Source organism: Mustela nivalis (genome assembly GCF_964662115.1).
Source record: "Mustela nivalis genome assembly, chromosome: 11".
NCBI lineage: Eukaryota > Metazoa > Chordata > Mammalia > Carnivora > Mustelidae > Mustela > Mustela nivalis.
Genome location: NC_139030.1, coordinates 81,353,725 through 81,370,249, shown reverse-complemented (window position 1 = coordinate 81,370,249; position 16,525 = coordinate 81,353,725).

Genomic DNA, 16,525 nt, shown 5'->3' with positions numbered 1-16,525 from the left:
GTCAGGAGCTTCTCTAATAACCTAGGTCTCATGTTCCTTCTCTTCTAATTTATTGTTGAAACTACGTGTGCCTGTTCTTCCTGTAGCTTCCTTCTGAAGAATGTGTCTTGGGAGATTCAGTCTTTATTTTCACCTGCCTACTGCAGGGTCTCTGTCCTCCTGCTCACAATAGACTGGACCTCTGTTCTTTGCCATAACAGGAAAGAACTATAAGGAAATCCAGCCATGAGGTAGCTTGCTGGGATGTTGCCTTGAGTCAACTTCCATGGTGAAGGTGCCACACTGGTCCCAAGAGATTTACTCTCTGGGGGACAGTGAAGTGAATGAGATATTGACCAGGGAGAGAGAAAGGGAAGAGGAAGTATGCTTGGTCTGGGGGACAAGGTGGCTAAACCCCTTGGAAGATAATAGATGCTCAATTGGAACAAATAAGCCAGGATTTCTCAGAGGAGAGTGTCCCACTTATTGAGTACTCATTCATTCACACATCAGAATAGCTTGATTGTGTAACTGTCTGTTGATAACCATAGGCACTGTGGGAACATGTCCGAGCTCATACTTAAAGAATTTACGTCTACCTGGGCAGTGAGATAGACTTCAGTTTAGGAATTCAATAACAGAAAAAGAGTTGTGACTTCTTGACTTTTCCAGAACCAGCCTTTTTTCAGGTTTTTCAGATATCAAAAAGTACAGAACTGTTTTTGCGTCATCTCCAATTACTCTATTTTAAATGTAATCTGTCTCTCTCTTCCTGACTTTCATCACCCCTGCCCTATATTTCTTTCATCACATTTAACCCATGTGTTTGTTTACTTCTTTGCTGTATTCATTGGTTATCTCTGCAAAAAATTTAAGCTTCCCAAGGGCAGAGATTTTTGTCTTGTTTCCTGATACGTTTCAAGTATGGAACAGTGCCTGGAATGTAACAGGTGCTCAACTGGGTGAATGTAGAATGAAGGAAACTTAAAAAATCATAGATGAAAATGGTTCCAAAATCTTCCTAACTGCCTGCCTCCTTAACTATGATATTCTAGAAAAGAACGTAAACTGCTTTTTTTTTTTTTTTTTTTTTTTTTTTGGGTAGCAGGGAGTGTTATATTGAATCACTCTCATCTTGCTGAATTTTTAAGTTGTCCTCAGGGCCTACTGAGAAGGGTAGGAGCAGTGTCTCTGGCTCTGGGGTCAAACACTGCAGATGAATGCCTATTTGAGTTCTGGTGAGTCAGCTCTTCTTTGCTATCAGTTGACCACAGGTTCTTTCTCACCACCACATGGGGGAACCTCTTCCTGCTTCAAATTCCAGGCCTGCTCAGTGGTGGCCTTGAGAAATCCAGAGAAGGAAGTGTGCTATATTTGTGTTGGAAATAAGACTAAATAAGTAACCATTAACTTTGAGATCTTATTTTCCAACTCCTAATCACATCAGAATCTTTTAAGCTAAGTTTCCTATTGCCCATTGGTGGATGGAGGAAATGAGAACGCAGGAGAGGCCTATCCCCCAAAGTTGTTCCAGTTCACATGGTTTATCAGTGGCAGGGATGAAGATGGCCTGAGTTCTGTCTAGTTTTAGAGTTAGCACTCTTTTCTTACTGTCATTTTGCTTCAGTGAGGACCTGGAAATGTGTTCTTTCAAGTAATGTGTATAAAGTTCCATTCATGACACTTACACTGTGGCTCCTTACTGCTGATGGGACTTAATTTTCTGGTTCTCACTTTTCCTCTTCCTTCCTTCCTTCTTCCTTCTTCATCCCTCCCTCCCTCCCTCCCTCTGCCTTTCTTTCTTTCTTTTCCTTCCTTCCTTCCTTTCTTTCTTTCTTTCTTTCTTTCTTTCTTTCTTTCTTTCTTTCTTTCTTCCTCTCTTTCCCTCTACCTTCCTTATAAAGTTGAAATTTCAGGTGGCAGGTTTTTTGTCAAAGATACTTTATAGCATACTTTATAGCTCTTGTTTCTGGAAAGCAATGGGGTCCTTTTAGAAAACCAAAGAAGAAATTTCAGATTAGTGCTTGAGTCCGCAACAGCATGAAAGAGCAGATATTTGGACAAACAGCTCCCTTCAACATGGGACAGATGCTCATGATTATGCCAGTGACAATGGCTTTGACTAAAAATCAATAGAGGCCAGCTCTTTCATGCTTTTTCAGATTGGAAGGCAATGCTCTTTCCCAAAGGGAACACTTGTATATCTGCTCCTGGCATGACTTTAAGGGTTTAAGAGTAAATGAAATTAAATTCCTAGGCTCCCTGCATAGTGAATTAGAAAAATGAAAGAGAAAATGATTTAATGAGATCAGGATAACAATGACACTCTTTATAATATCAAAAATATAAACAAACAGTCCCTAAGTTTCCCCATTCTCCATGGAGACTCCTGCCTTCTCCCCTAGAGGTCTGACAGTGACAAATAGCCCTAAGGCTTGGAAGCAAGCACACACTTTGGGCTGGGAAAACAAACTTTTACTTACACAGAGCCCAAGGGTTCAGATTTCCTCTCACCACTTCTAGAACAGGATTATATTCTTAATAATTATGCCTGGCTTCTGCCCAAACTAAAGGGTTCAATGGCTGCCTTTTCTATGGCCAGAACCATCTTTGCATGGTTCCCACTCTTTTCTTTCATCTGTACTTCCTTCCTTTCCCCTTTCCTAATGTTGTCCTTATTTTTCAGATAATTTAGCCTCGGACTTTTGGTCTCAATTTCCAAAAGGCTGTTTTCTTACTGACTTCCTCTTGACCATCCTTTGGTGGCAGGTGGTCCTTTGGGATTGACAACTGAAACAGTTTTCCTTATCCTACAGCAGTGGGAAGAGGGGGTTTGACACCAGGCTAACAGGGAAGATCCAACAACTTTCAGATTAAATTCTTTGGCTGCTAACATAGAGGCCTGAGGCCATTCTCAGAACTCTAGCATCCCAGCTTATCATTTATTTATTAAATCCCTTACTCATTCATGCTTTCTATCTCCCAACAAATGGCTTCATGCCTCCATTCATCAGGGCTCATAGATAAATAAAAGCAGGGCTTTTTGTCTTCTTTGGAATGCTTCCTCCTCTCTTCATTTAATTAACTCTTATTCACATTTTAAGTTTTGACACAGTAATCACCTTCCCCCTCCAAATCCTCCTCCACCCCATAATTTTAGGCGTAAATTGAATCCTTTCCCTTAATTACACTCAACACAGTCAATGCTTTTATTTTTATATGGGATCTTTTGATTGCTGATTTTCTCCACTAGACTATAAGCTGGATGTTAGTTTTGCTCACCGTTCACTACTCAATATCTAGTGAGTACTCAAAAAACTATTTTGTGATATATGTAGACTGATGGGACAAGTCAGAAGATGATTACAATATTCAGTGTGATGGTAGTGTAAACACCCATGTTCATCTATTTTGGTTTGGGTTGTGGGGTAGGTAGGATAAGGAAAAACTTCCAGAAATGACCTTTAAATGGAACCCTCGATTATAAGGTGATAGGCCAACAAAGAACACAGGGGTGGAAGCTTATGAGGACAGCATTTCAAGTTGGGGTGACACCTTGAGCCAAACCTTGGAGATGGGAGAGCACATGGTTGACCTGCTTGAGTAAAGGCAAAAATCCCAGTGAGTCTGAGATGTAGGGTGCAAGCTGGGGAGTGGACCTTTGGCAGTTAATACTAGACATGTAGACTGAGGACATATCATGAAGGCGTTACATATTATGCTAACAAATTCTGACCTTATCCAGCAGGCGTTGGGGAGACCACTGAAGTATTTTATGTTGGGTGGAGGCTTGAGGCAGACATGCTGCATGTTTGGATGGGCATATGGATCCTGACCTGTGTCACAGGCTACTGGAGGAAATTCAGGAAGTTCCTGGTGCTTCTAGTTCTGGAAGCAAGTTGCCAGGAGAAGTAGGAGTCCCAGAAAAGATGGGGAGGCTGTTGCCTTAACATTCTGCAGATGTGAAGGAAGAAATCTGATTATGATTGATAAAGGAACAGTTTTTTTTTATATATAATTTTTTATTTTTTATAAACATATATTTTTATCCCCAGGGATAAAGGAACAGTTTTATTTCTACCTCAAAATCTAGGGTTTTAGGAACTAATCTTTCATTTTCTGGGGGGGAAATGTAGTCTGGGAGCTTGGATCGCACATAGAAGACAGGAACCTGGAAAGACAGGCATCACTACTCTTTTCTCCCTTGAAGTAAAGTTTGGTGATTATGCTTTGTTTCATGTAATGGTCAATGGGACCAGCCACTTTTTAATCTTGCCACGATGCTTGGTGTTTTGGGAAAATGGATACAAAAGAAATTCTAAGAAAATGATGCACGAGAGAAGGAAATACATTGTGTTTTCTCATAGAAATAATTTATGACTCAATCATCACAATTTAATTAGGATTCCCTTGAAGTTTCTCCTTCTGGGATGTCTGAACACTTGGTTTTCATTCTTTTGAAGGATTCTTCCCCTTTTACGTGTGGACTTTTAATTTTACCACTTGCCAAGCTGCCTCTTTCCTCTTAGCTCAGAATTACTCAAATCCTCCCACTCTGGGCCCAGGAACCCTAACCCTGTTTTGGCTTACCAGCCTCTCCAATTTCTTCAATGCCCCTATGCCTGCTTTGGGGGAAGGGATCCCAACCTGTAAAAGTTCTTGCCCAAACTCATTTCATTCTTAACATTCCCAAATGTCCCACCAGCCTCTACTAAAGGAGGGGTAACTCCTCACTGGGGCAAGAGTGTGCTTCCTGTGTTGGAATAGGATATCATGTAAATATGAAAGATATTGTTAATGGTAATACCGAAGCCTGGAATCTGCTGGACCACTTCTACAGCATTCGCCTATTTCTCCTAAATCACTACAGAGACACTAAGTCTGGAGAAAATTTCTCTGTCTTGTGTGCTTGTCCTTAATCTTGCTTCTTCCCCAAAGGGTCCCGTATGTATTTCCCTTAGGCTCATATTTTCTACTTTCAATACTGTACCTAGATATTCAGGTAAAGTTTTGCATGTCAATGAACTAGTAAAAAGAAGAAGATGGTGTGGTGTGGTATAGTATGTACATTGTGATAAATTTATAAATATTAGATAAACTTATATATATTAACGAACTATTAAGGGGAGGTATACCATGTGGTATGCTGTGTAAAGACTGTAGATTCATGTTTCTCCCATCCTCTGCTCCCTTACTTGTTCTGTGATTTAAGACAGCATTTCCAAAGGCATTATAAAGAAACAGAGAGATCCAAATGTGGGATATTCTAGGTTAAACAAAGTTAAATAAATTTCCTGATACAGGATTAATGTGGGAATATACTGGAAGGGGATTTATGTATCTTTTTTCAAACTTCTTTGATCAATGAATGCTTTTTTTTTCCTTCCAAAATGAAGTATCTAGGTGAGTAGTATTTTATGGTGTGTACTTAGGGCAAGTCTGCCTTTTGCAAGTTCTGAAAATGGAATAATGATCATTGCCCCCAAGGTAGCTATCAGGATTAATTGAAGTTGTATGTGAAAGTGTAAGCAAGGGCTTCAGGTATGGAAGACAATAATATTGTTTCAGCCTCTGAGAGCTGTTTCATGGTGATGCCTGAAAAATGTCTTGGTATCAACAAATGGGGAGCACAATCTCTGTTGGACTCTGAACACAAAGTGATTCCCTGAAAAGGGGCTAACAAAACTGTCCCATCATCCAGCACCCTGGGAAAGCCTCCCTCTGATCAGACCATGGAGGTCGTGAAATGCAGACAATATATCAGGGCGAAGAGCACAGGTTAACATAGGCTGAAGATTCTCTGTGATGATACTAAGGACTCTCAAGCAAGCAGGGGAGCTTAGGAGACAAAATACAGAACACTCAAGAAAGGATACAGATGGGATTCACGAAGAGCCTTAGTCACACTGGTTAAGCAGGAAACCAGCTCTTTTGTGAAAAGGAACAAAAACCCAATACAAAACCCATTGTCCCTCCTTTATAGTTTCTCATGTGTGACTGTGTTCAAGACCCTGGAACTTGTTTTCCTTTGGGGCATGGGGTCCGTCATCCTCAGTCTTCATCAATGGCTTTTATCTTTTCATAAATCTCAAATTAAGAGTCCTTCACCTGTGCTCAGAAGTGTGTATCTGGTATGAGTGGACCTGACTTGACCTTATAGAGTAAGATCCTGGAATCTTCAGAAGAAAAAAACAGGTTAGCAGTGCCCAGAGAATGTTGTCTTTAAATTAATAACACCAGGCACAGAAGGCATATACCAGATGGCATATCCTATATGCTAATGCATTATCTCATTCATTCATCTGTTTGCTTCACAATAGATTTGAGCACTGATTCCCTGATATTCTTTGAGCACCTCTTCTCTGACAGGCACTGTGATAAATGCAGGAAACGTAAAGTGAACACAACAGTTAAGGTCTTGACTCTCATGAGCCTATGTTCCAGTAATAGAAAATATTTTTTTATTTAATCCAGGAAGAAGGATGGAAGAAAAAACTTCCACCTTATCCAGGCAGCCTATGTCATTAATGTTATGATATTTTAAAGGCCTAACATTGATCCTCTGGTCAAAGTTCTGACTCCAGCTTAAAATTTCCAGACAGCTCCATGGGAGTGGACAGCAGCCCTGTGTCAGGCTTCTAAGGTGTTTGGAAAGGCAGGTCCTTCTGCACCACTCAGCTGTTTGTAGGTAAGTGTCTGTGGAAATGACTTGTGTGCAGTGAAAGATCACATTCACTTTTATTCTCCTGGAAATAGCATTTACTCTGGAAGACAAGGTTCCTCTGCCTTGATTTGAGTGGAAGCTTGGTCCAGATCTACCCAAGATGACTGGCTGATCCTAGACAAGTGGGCAAGTTGGATTGTGAGTCAGAGTCCCACTGAGGAATGTTCCTGGCACAGAATCTTCTCCCTCAGTTTACTTCCCATCTCTTGGTGTTAAACACAAGAGAATATTTGAGCTGAGATGTCTCTGAAGATTCTACTGATGACTATTGTATGACTAAAAACTCAAATGTTCTATTCTGTACTATTTATTGTCTTTCCTTTGTATACAAGTTTAGATTGTAGCAGAGATGAATTCACGTTTTCTTTATCAATTGTCATTGTTATTAGGAAGAGGACTTTAATAAATGGATGAAGAGTGATGCCAATAGTCCTTTAGAACTTCAAATATCACAGGGGAAAAAAAAAAACCACATTGTTTTAATTTTCTGGATGAAAGGGAAAACCAGATAAAAAAGAAAAGAAAATGAACTATTGCAATAGATGGCATCTTGACAAATGGTGGACATTTCCCATGAATTTGATCTTCACAGGGTTCAATGGCAGGCAATTGTGAAAAATTAAGGAGCTTGGGAAAATAATAAGAGATGCTCACAGACCTCAGGGATGTGCCTTAGTCTGAATGTGTTTTTCCTCATGCTATTCTAATACCAACTTCTATCAGCTTTATTTTCATGAATATGTAAAATACTGCATCTGTACAATTGCTTCAAGATCCTTCTGTCTGGTCCTTATTACTCTTCTTATTTTTTCATTTGTTCATTCATTCATTCATTCACTAGGTAGGAGAGTACCTCCTAAGCGCTAGGCACTTACAGCCAAGATTTTCAGAGTCTGCTTTCAAAGAGTTTATAATCTAGAAGGGGAAATAAAATATCCTTCTGATATTCATGAATACTTGATATATAATGAAAAATATATAAGGAAAGAGTAACTTGAGTATTGAGGAAAGAGAAACACATGTTTCACGCTCTGGTTCCTGCTCAAGTCCTTCCTCTGAGGTCACAGCCAGCAGAAGGGTTAAGGGCATGGTTTTGTTTGGGTTTGTCTTAGACATGGAACCCAACACAGCTGGATCTCACAATTTTGAGATGAAGACCTGAACCGAGATCAGAGTCAGACACTTAGCCACTGAGCCATCCAGTCTCCCCAAAGGCATGGGTTTGAGTCCGACAGTTGGGTTTATCTCTCAGCTCTGTCTTTGATCGGCTGTGTCACCTTCAGCAGATTTCTTACCCTCATTAGTCTCAATTTTCCCATATATAATACAGGGATGATAATATTAATACGAAGAATGGTATCTCCCTCTTGGTGAGGACTGAAAAAAGCAGTGGTTCTAAACAGCTAGTTGGGTGGCATATAGTAAATGTTGAATAAAATGAATTTCATATTTTTCATGACTTATCCTCCCTCCTGCTGTCCTGCCTACATCAGTGGCATTCCCATTTTCCTGGTCATAGAGACCTCAGGGATTTTCCCTCTTTTTTCTCTTTTGCCTTGTACATCTAACTGCCAAGCTGTGTGTGGATTGTCTCTGCATGAGGTGTCTTCATTCCCTTCCTTCATTTCCATGCTGCCACCTGATTTTGGGCATTGTTTAACACTACGAGCTAACATTTGGAGGGCACCTGTATTCTAAACTTATATTATTTTCTTTATCTATAATAACACCTGTATGAGGTGGCCCATTTACGCAAGGGAAACTAAAGCTTAAAGAGGAAAGAGGTTGAATACACAGCCCCAGATCACACTAGAAGTACTGGCACCAGGGCTGGACCACACCTGTTTGCTCAGTGTGTTCTGTGCCATCCCTCATGCCCCTGGCCTTGGAAGGGAAATCCTAATATCTTTACTTGCATAGCAAACTATCCTCCAGCCTCCAGATCCACTTGTCATTATCCTTTCCAAGAAGTAGGTATATCTATGGCCGCCTCAATGAGATAGGCATGCAGTAGAACACACTGCTTGAAAATCCAGCCACCAAAACTTGACTTTCTGAGTTCAAGCCCTGGTCTACCATCTACTAGCCATGTGACCCTGAATAAACAACTTGTCCCCAGTTTCTTCAATTTTGTTCAGCTTTTTGAAGTATAATTGACAAAAAACCATAAGGTATTTAAAATGTACATCGTGATGATTTTATATCATATATACATTGTTAAAATAGTTCTATTTTGAGTTACTACATTCATCATTTGACATATTTACTTTTGTGTGATGTGGGAGGAGTTAAGTTCTACTTTCTTAGCAATTTTCATTATACAACACATTATAATCAACTATAGTCGCCATATTATCTTTTAGACCCCAGACCATATCCATCTTATAACTAAAAGTTTGTACACTTTTACCAGCTTCTTCCTATTCCCCCCACACCACAACCCCAAGCAACCATTCTTCTGCTCCCTTGTTCTCTGAGTTCAACTTTTGTTTTGTTTTTATCTACTTACTTAACTACTGACAGACACTTAGGTTGGTTCCATGCCTTGGCTATTGTGAATAACCCTGCAGTGTAGTGGGAGTATAGATTTCTTTTTGAGATGGTGATTTCATTTCCTTTGGAATTATACCCAGAAGTGGGATTGTGGGATCATATGGTAGTTCTTTTTTTACTTTCTTGAGGAAGCTCCATATTGTTTCCTACAGTGACTATACCAGTTTACATTCCCACCAACAGTGCACAAGGGTTCGCTTTTCTCCATACCCTTTCCAGCGCTGGTTACCACTTATCCCTGCGATAAAAGACATCCTAACGGATGTGGGGTGATATCCCACATTGTGGTTTTGATTTGTCTTTTCCTGATAATCAGTAATGTTGAGCACCTTTTCAAATACCTCTTGGCCATCTATATATCTTCTTCAAAAAATGTCTACTCAAGTCTTTGCTCATTTTTTAAGTTAGGATTTTTTTAATATTGAATGGCTTGAGTTCTTTGTATAATCTGTGTATTAACCCCAAATCAAATAGATGGTTTGCAGATATTTTCTCCCACTACATAGATGAACTTTTCCTTCTTTTGATGGTTTCCTTTGTTATGCAGAAGCTTTTGAATTTGTTGTAGTTCTTCAACTTTAGAATGGAGATTAGGATTGGGTGCCTGGGTGACTCAGTGAGTTGGGCCGCTGCCTTCAGCTCAGGTCATGATCCTGGGGTCCTGGGATCAAGTCCCGCTTCGGGCTCTCTGCTCATTGGGGAGCCTGCTTCTCCCTCTTTCTCTTCCTGCCTCTCTGTCAACTTGTTATCTCTCTCTCTGTCAAATAAATAAATAAAATATTTTTTAAAAAGTTAAAAAAAAAAAAAAGAAAAAGAATGGAGATTAGGATCATCAACACTCCAGAGGGCTCTTGTAAAAATTCAAAGAGGCAAACTAAATAGTCAAGAAAATTGCTGGTAGGCATTTAATGTTTCTATGTTTGAGGAAAAGAATAGATTATTTTTTTTCTGTTTTTGCTTCGTCATTGACCTTGCAGTGATTTAGGCAGAATGGGTCCTGAAAACAGGTTGATTATTATGAGAGCCAGGACGTTTTTCTGAATAAATCAAGGGGATTATGCAATTAGTAGTAAGGAAATCTTTTCTTAAAAAAGATTTTATGTATTTATTTGACAGAGAGAGAGGGAGAGAGAGAGAGAGGAGCATGCACAAGCTCGGGAAGCTGGGGATGGACAAGCAGGCTTCCCACCGAGCAGGGACTTGGATCCAGAGCCTGATCCCAGGACCCTGGGATCACCACCTGAGCCGAAGGCAGTTGCTGAACTGACTGAGCTACCCAGGTGTCCCAATAGTGAGGGAATCGTACAATATCAATAGGAAAACTGTAAAAGCCTAGTAAGGGAAGCCATTTCAATTAATAGTGTTGTCTTTTTACTGGTTATCTCTTTGATAATGATTTTTTTTAAGTAGTAAATAAATGTAGTGCTAACTGGTCAGAGATTATGAAATTTAATCTACTCCAGGACTGTTTTAGTTGAATTGGCCCTCAGGCATGTGTTAGGGCTGCTAAGCAGCTAGAAAGGGGGAATTTCACCTGGAATGGAGGGGAAAGATAATATTACGATGATTTTCATGGTACCTTTAAGAGATTTGATTGTATTTCTTGCCTGACTGGAACAACTAGGTATCTTGTCCATCCCTGAATAGGTGTGAAATTGCCCAGGGAATGGTTTTAGTTAGCTTGCCTATTCTTAGGCTAACTAATGGTGGTCACCATCGGTAGTGCCTCTTGGAAGCTTGTTAGAAATGCAGCACCAGGACACCACCCTGACCTAAACAATGACTTGCATTTTTTAAATTTTGAATTTATTTTATTTCTACTCTAATAGAATTTATTATTGTAACACTTTTTTTTAATTTTTAATTTTTTATATACATATATTTTTATCCCCAGGGGTACAGGTCTGTGAATCGCCAGGTTTACACACTTCACAGCACTCACCAAAGCACATACCCTCCCCAATGTCCATAACCCCACCCCCCTTCTCCCAACCCCCCTCCCCCCAGCAACCCTCAGTTTGTTTTGTGAGATTAAGAATCACTTATGGTTTGTCTCCCTCCCAATTCCATCTTGTTTCATTTATTCTTCTCCTACCCAATGACTTGCATTTTAACAGGATTCCCTGGATGTGTAGTGTGCATGTAAGACAATGGTCTAGAGGCTAAGGGGATAATAAGATTAGAAGTAGAGTTTCTGTTATATCACACGTTGTTGGCTTCCCTGCTGCACATGGGGAAATAGTGATGAGACTATTAGAGATTACAGGGCTTTAGACAACTGTAATTTACCTATTGTGGATACATAATGTATGGCTAATAGAAATGATATTGAAATTTTCTTCTAATGCTATGGGGCTAGCCTGCTTGATGACTGAAGAATTCGTTGTGGTTAACATTTGAGCTAGGTGGCAAATGAAAACACAAAACACTCAGTTAAATTTGAGTTTCAGATAATCAGGGTTTAATTTTTTAATAGAAGTCTATCCCATGCATTCCTTGGGTCCTGTATTTTATATGGCTACCTTGGTTCCAGCTTATGGGGCTGCATGCTAGAGATTTACTTATCATCTTATATGAGAATTGTATTCAAGGAAAGTATGACACCCTCATGTTTTCCTTAAGGACCTGCATTTCTGGCAAGAAGATTACACAGCTTGTGTTTTGAACCAACCTTAGAGATCCTCAATCTTGTTTTTTGGAGTTTCAAATACATTAAGAGACTTGCCCAGGGAAAGAGGGCTAGTTATTTTGGGATCTACTTTCTTTGACATGAGTCATTTTGAATAATGGAAACTTGAACCTCAGGGTACAAAATTTGATGTAGAATCTGTTCTTACAAATAATCTACAAGTAATGGGGGGTGGGGAATGACAAGCAAAACAAAGTAAGGGAAGTAATAAAAGTGAGCATTGACTATATAGAGACAAATGTATTAAAAATTTTGAAATATGTGTTAAATTGAGGTTGTCATAAGAATTGAAGCATTTAAATTTTTTATGTTGAAATGAAACTATGAAACGTGATCAGAATTTTGTTGACTATTTAAAAAATGTTGTATTAATCAAATTGCTCTGAATGTATCATTGACTCACTGCATAAAAGATACAAGAGATTTGTAATTAGAAAAAATATTACAGAACCATAAAATCTGAGTTGCACAGAAGTGAATAACGTTAATCTCGGAGTGTATAAAAAAAGAGAAAAACTTTAGCTAAAAGCGTGACCTAAGATCCTAAGAAATAATTTACATGAACAATTTTAAATATATACAAATCAGTTCAACAGAAAGAAAATAACAGGAGTTGCCTATTAAAATTCCAACACTTTTGAGCGAGCCCTCTTCTGGCCAGTAAATGGTGACAAAAAATTTAAAACCAAATAACATCTGGAAAATAAAAAGGTGCAAAAATAATAATAAATGTATTTATTTTTGCAAATAAATACATTTATTTATAATTTATTTATATATGTATATATTTAATAATAAATGTGTTTGTGTTTGAAAAGAAAAATTTAAGCAAAACAATAATAAATGTATTTATTTTGTGGCACCTGGGTGGCTCAGTGGGTTATGCCTCTGCCTTCGGCTCAGGTCATGATCTCAGGGTCCTGGGATCGAGCCCCACATCGGGCTCTCGGCTCAGCAAGGAGCCTGCTTCCCCCCCTTCTCTGCCTGCCTCTCTGCCTACTTATGATCTCTGTCTGTCAAATAAATAAATAAAAATATTTTAAATGTATTTATTTATAAAAATAAATACATTTATTTATAATTTATTTGTATATATGATATATATTTATATACTTAATAATAAATGTGTTTGTGTTTGAAAAGAAAAATTAAAACAAAATTGTTTCACTGGATCAAATGAAAAATTTCTCTAACTAAAGGACTTCATTTTCTCCTATCTCCTGTCTGCTGTCTGCATAAATGAAGAGAAAGCATATAATAATCTTGAGAGATACTTCTAACCAATAAGTAACTTTTTTTTTCCTTCTGTGGCAGGAGGAGAGGAAGAAATGCATTTCTGTCTAAATACCAATAAAATCGGATGATATGAATTCCAGAAGCAATGTCTTATTGTTTGGCTTCATAAATATTTGTACTTTATTGGGTGTCATCTTGGCCCTCTCCCATCAAGGTCTTCTTTTTGCATTCCTTTTAAACACTAATTTGGGGGATTATAGATGCCAATGGACTTAACCAGTAGCCAGAAGCTCACCAATTTTGATCCTTATGTCCTTCTAAGAATCACCAGCCACCTAGAAACCACACCCCAAGTAATATCCAAGTCCGCCGGGTAGACTCACACAGAAGTTTCTGGAACTATTCAGCATTTAAGGAGTCCTCCACCAGGCAATGGTTTGTCCTGGCACTAACTCCCAATCTTGTGATCAGAGCGGGATGATAGAACTTGTGTTAGAGAGGTATGTCAGTGAAGATGTATATTTCAGTAAAGAAATGTATTAAGAATATTCTATGAGTAACATTGCCACAATTGTCTTTTGAGATTTTATGTCTCTGAATTTGAAAATACTAAAATCTTCAAATATTCTACTAAAGGCAGTGATACTGTGACAAAACAACTCCATTGTAAGAGCCCCACCTATGAATTTTTATGGGTTAAATTCAAGGAATTATTGAATTCTTTACTGCCTTTCAAGACAGATACCATAGAACAAAATTCAAAATGAACAGGTGAAAAAGACACAGCATCAAGTCAAGGCTTTTGATAGTTGGTTTGTAGCTGACACTTCTAATAAAACTAAGGAAGACATCAGAAATCATCAGAACCTGTACAATTTCACAGAGTGAAGAGAGAGAAAATAAGTCTGGTCTTTGACTCTGTTGATGTTAAACAATGCTTAAAATGCACAAACTTTACAGGAAAAAAACAAATTTGTGTCATTGTAACCAGAATAAGTTTAAATAGAACAGATTGTCCTTTGAAAGACCATTTGTTGAGATGAGTCACTTGAAAATGTGTGGTGAGAGCCCTTGAGATGTTATCTATGTAGATGATACTGTCTTTCACTGATAATTATCAATTTTTAAAAAAGAGAAAAAAATGTTCCAAAATCTAAGCATAAATTCAATTTAAAATATGATAGTGAAGAAACGTCACTTGAGAACGCTATGGTCTCCTCTGTCTTTACAGAGGTGGTGTTGACACTGGTTCTCACTCAGGATTACAATAGGAGAAAATAGTCCTTTATCATCTAAATTATGTAACAGAGTATAAACGAAAACAAGAATGGATTTGATCTTGGCCATATCTAGACTCTCAAACTGAATTATAAAGAGAAAGAAAATTCAGTTGAATCCAATCAAATATGCTTATAAAAATGCCCTGCTAGAAACATTGGTGCTTTGGGTGAGCGTGCCTGAGTGTGCGAATGTCTCAGTGTTAGAGGAATGTCAACAGAAAGTTAGAATAACATAATTTCATACCAAGTAGAAAGACATGGACTTGCACATAGGCAAAGGAAGACTTTAAGTTCTTCCAAGACTTGACATGGTTTTTAAAGAGTAATTATGTAAATGACAAATTCCATAAAGCTCCAGGTGAGCACCTGGATTTCTCTCTTTATTTAATTCCTTCTCTAAAACATCATACAAAGATCGAGAAAGGCCCAAATTTTCCAATTAGTTTAATTAAAAGTTGAATTTTTTTCAAAAGTCATCAGGCCTGAGATGTCAGGTCCTTAACCATGAACTTTATGTGGCCCACCTGATTGCCTTTGGATTTATAAAATATATTCTCTCTCCATACTAAAGAAACATTTCAAGAGAGACCGCTGGGTTCCAGGCACCATGGTAATTGCTATGGGGCATTTTTTGTTTATTTTTGGCAGAGTTGGTAATTCCTAAAAAGCTCTCCCCACAAATTCTGGCAATTTTGTTTTTTTAATGATCAATTTTGTTCTTTAATCTATCAACCTGATGGGAGTGACTAAGCACACCAGAAATTTAAGGTCTCAGACAACATTTCTATCTCTATTCAGAGCACCCCCAAGCACCCACAGCGTTGCAATCTCATGGGAATTAAAAAAATAGAAACTAATTTTACCACAGACTTAATTAAGTAAAATGCAGGTAGAAAGATCCCTGCCTAAGATCCTTGGGGACATTCCATGAAAAAATACAGCCTTTGTGTGGATGTTTACAACTTTATTGTATTTGGTCCAAGCTTTCTTTTATTGGCATGTACATCTGAGATGGCTCCTCTTTGAGAGTTAATCACATCTTGTTTTAGTAAGAGAGTAGAATGTTTTGGAGAATATGAATAAATATATATAGTATACAGGGATATTATTCAGCATTAAGAAAGAAGGAAATCCTGCCATTTGTGACAAGATGGATGGATCTCGAAGACATTATTTTAATGAAATAAGTCAGACACAGAAAGACAAATACCATATGGTCTGACTTGTATGTGGAAACAAAAGAAAAAAAGAAAGAAAGAAAGAAAGAAAGAAAAGAAAAAAAGAGAAAACGAGAATCACCTCATAGATACAGAGAACAGATTGGTGGTTGCCAGAGGCAGGGAGTTGGTGTTGGGTAAAATGGGTGAAAGCAGTCAAAAGGTACAAACTTCTAGTTCTAAAGTCAGTCAGTCCTGGGGATGGAATATACAGTAAGGTGACTAGAGTTAGTAATACTTATCTTAAAAGTTTTCAACACAAGGAAAAAAATTGTAAGTATGTGTGGCAATGGACGCTAACTAAGCTTACTGTAGTAATCATTTTGTAATATATACAACCTTGAATTGTTATCTTGTATGGCTGAAATGAATATAAAAAATTATTACTGTTCTGAGCTAATGCACTTATTTCCCAATCACTATTGAGCAACTGCATCAGGACAAGGGAAGGAAGCATCTGCATTCCCAAAAGGCCAAGGAACTTTATGCAGATATGGTAAAGCATGGACTCCACGGTACAAGCATCGACAAATTCGAGTTTCACTGACAAGTCAGTGGAAGGGATGCTCAGGAGAATGCCCCTAAGGCTTCCAACTTAAATGTCTAATGGAGATAGTACAGGAGGAGAAGGTTCCAGTTCCAGCACAGAGACCAGTAGCTATGTGCTCCTACCAACTGCTTCCTTACTGCATAGGGCAAGCTAAGGAACCGTAAGGACAGGCTCTGACTCACAGGGACTCACCCAAACGCAATGTGAGATTTATTATTATGACATAGTTAAGGAAGATACAAATAGAATAGAAATGAATTCAAGGATATGGAAAAAAATTAGAGAAGCAGGATAGGA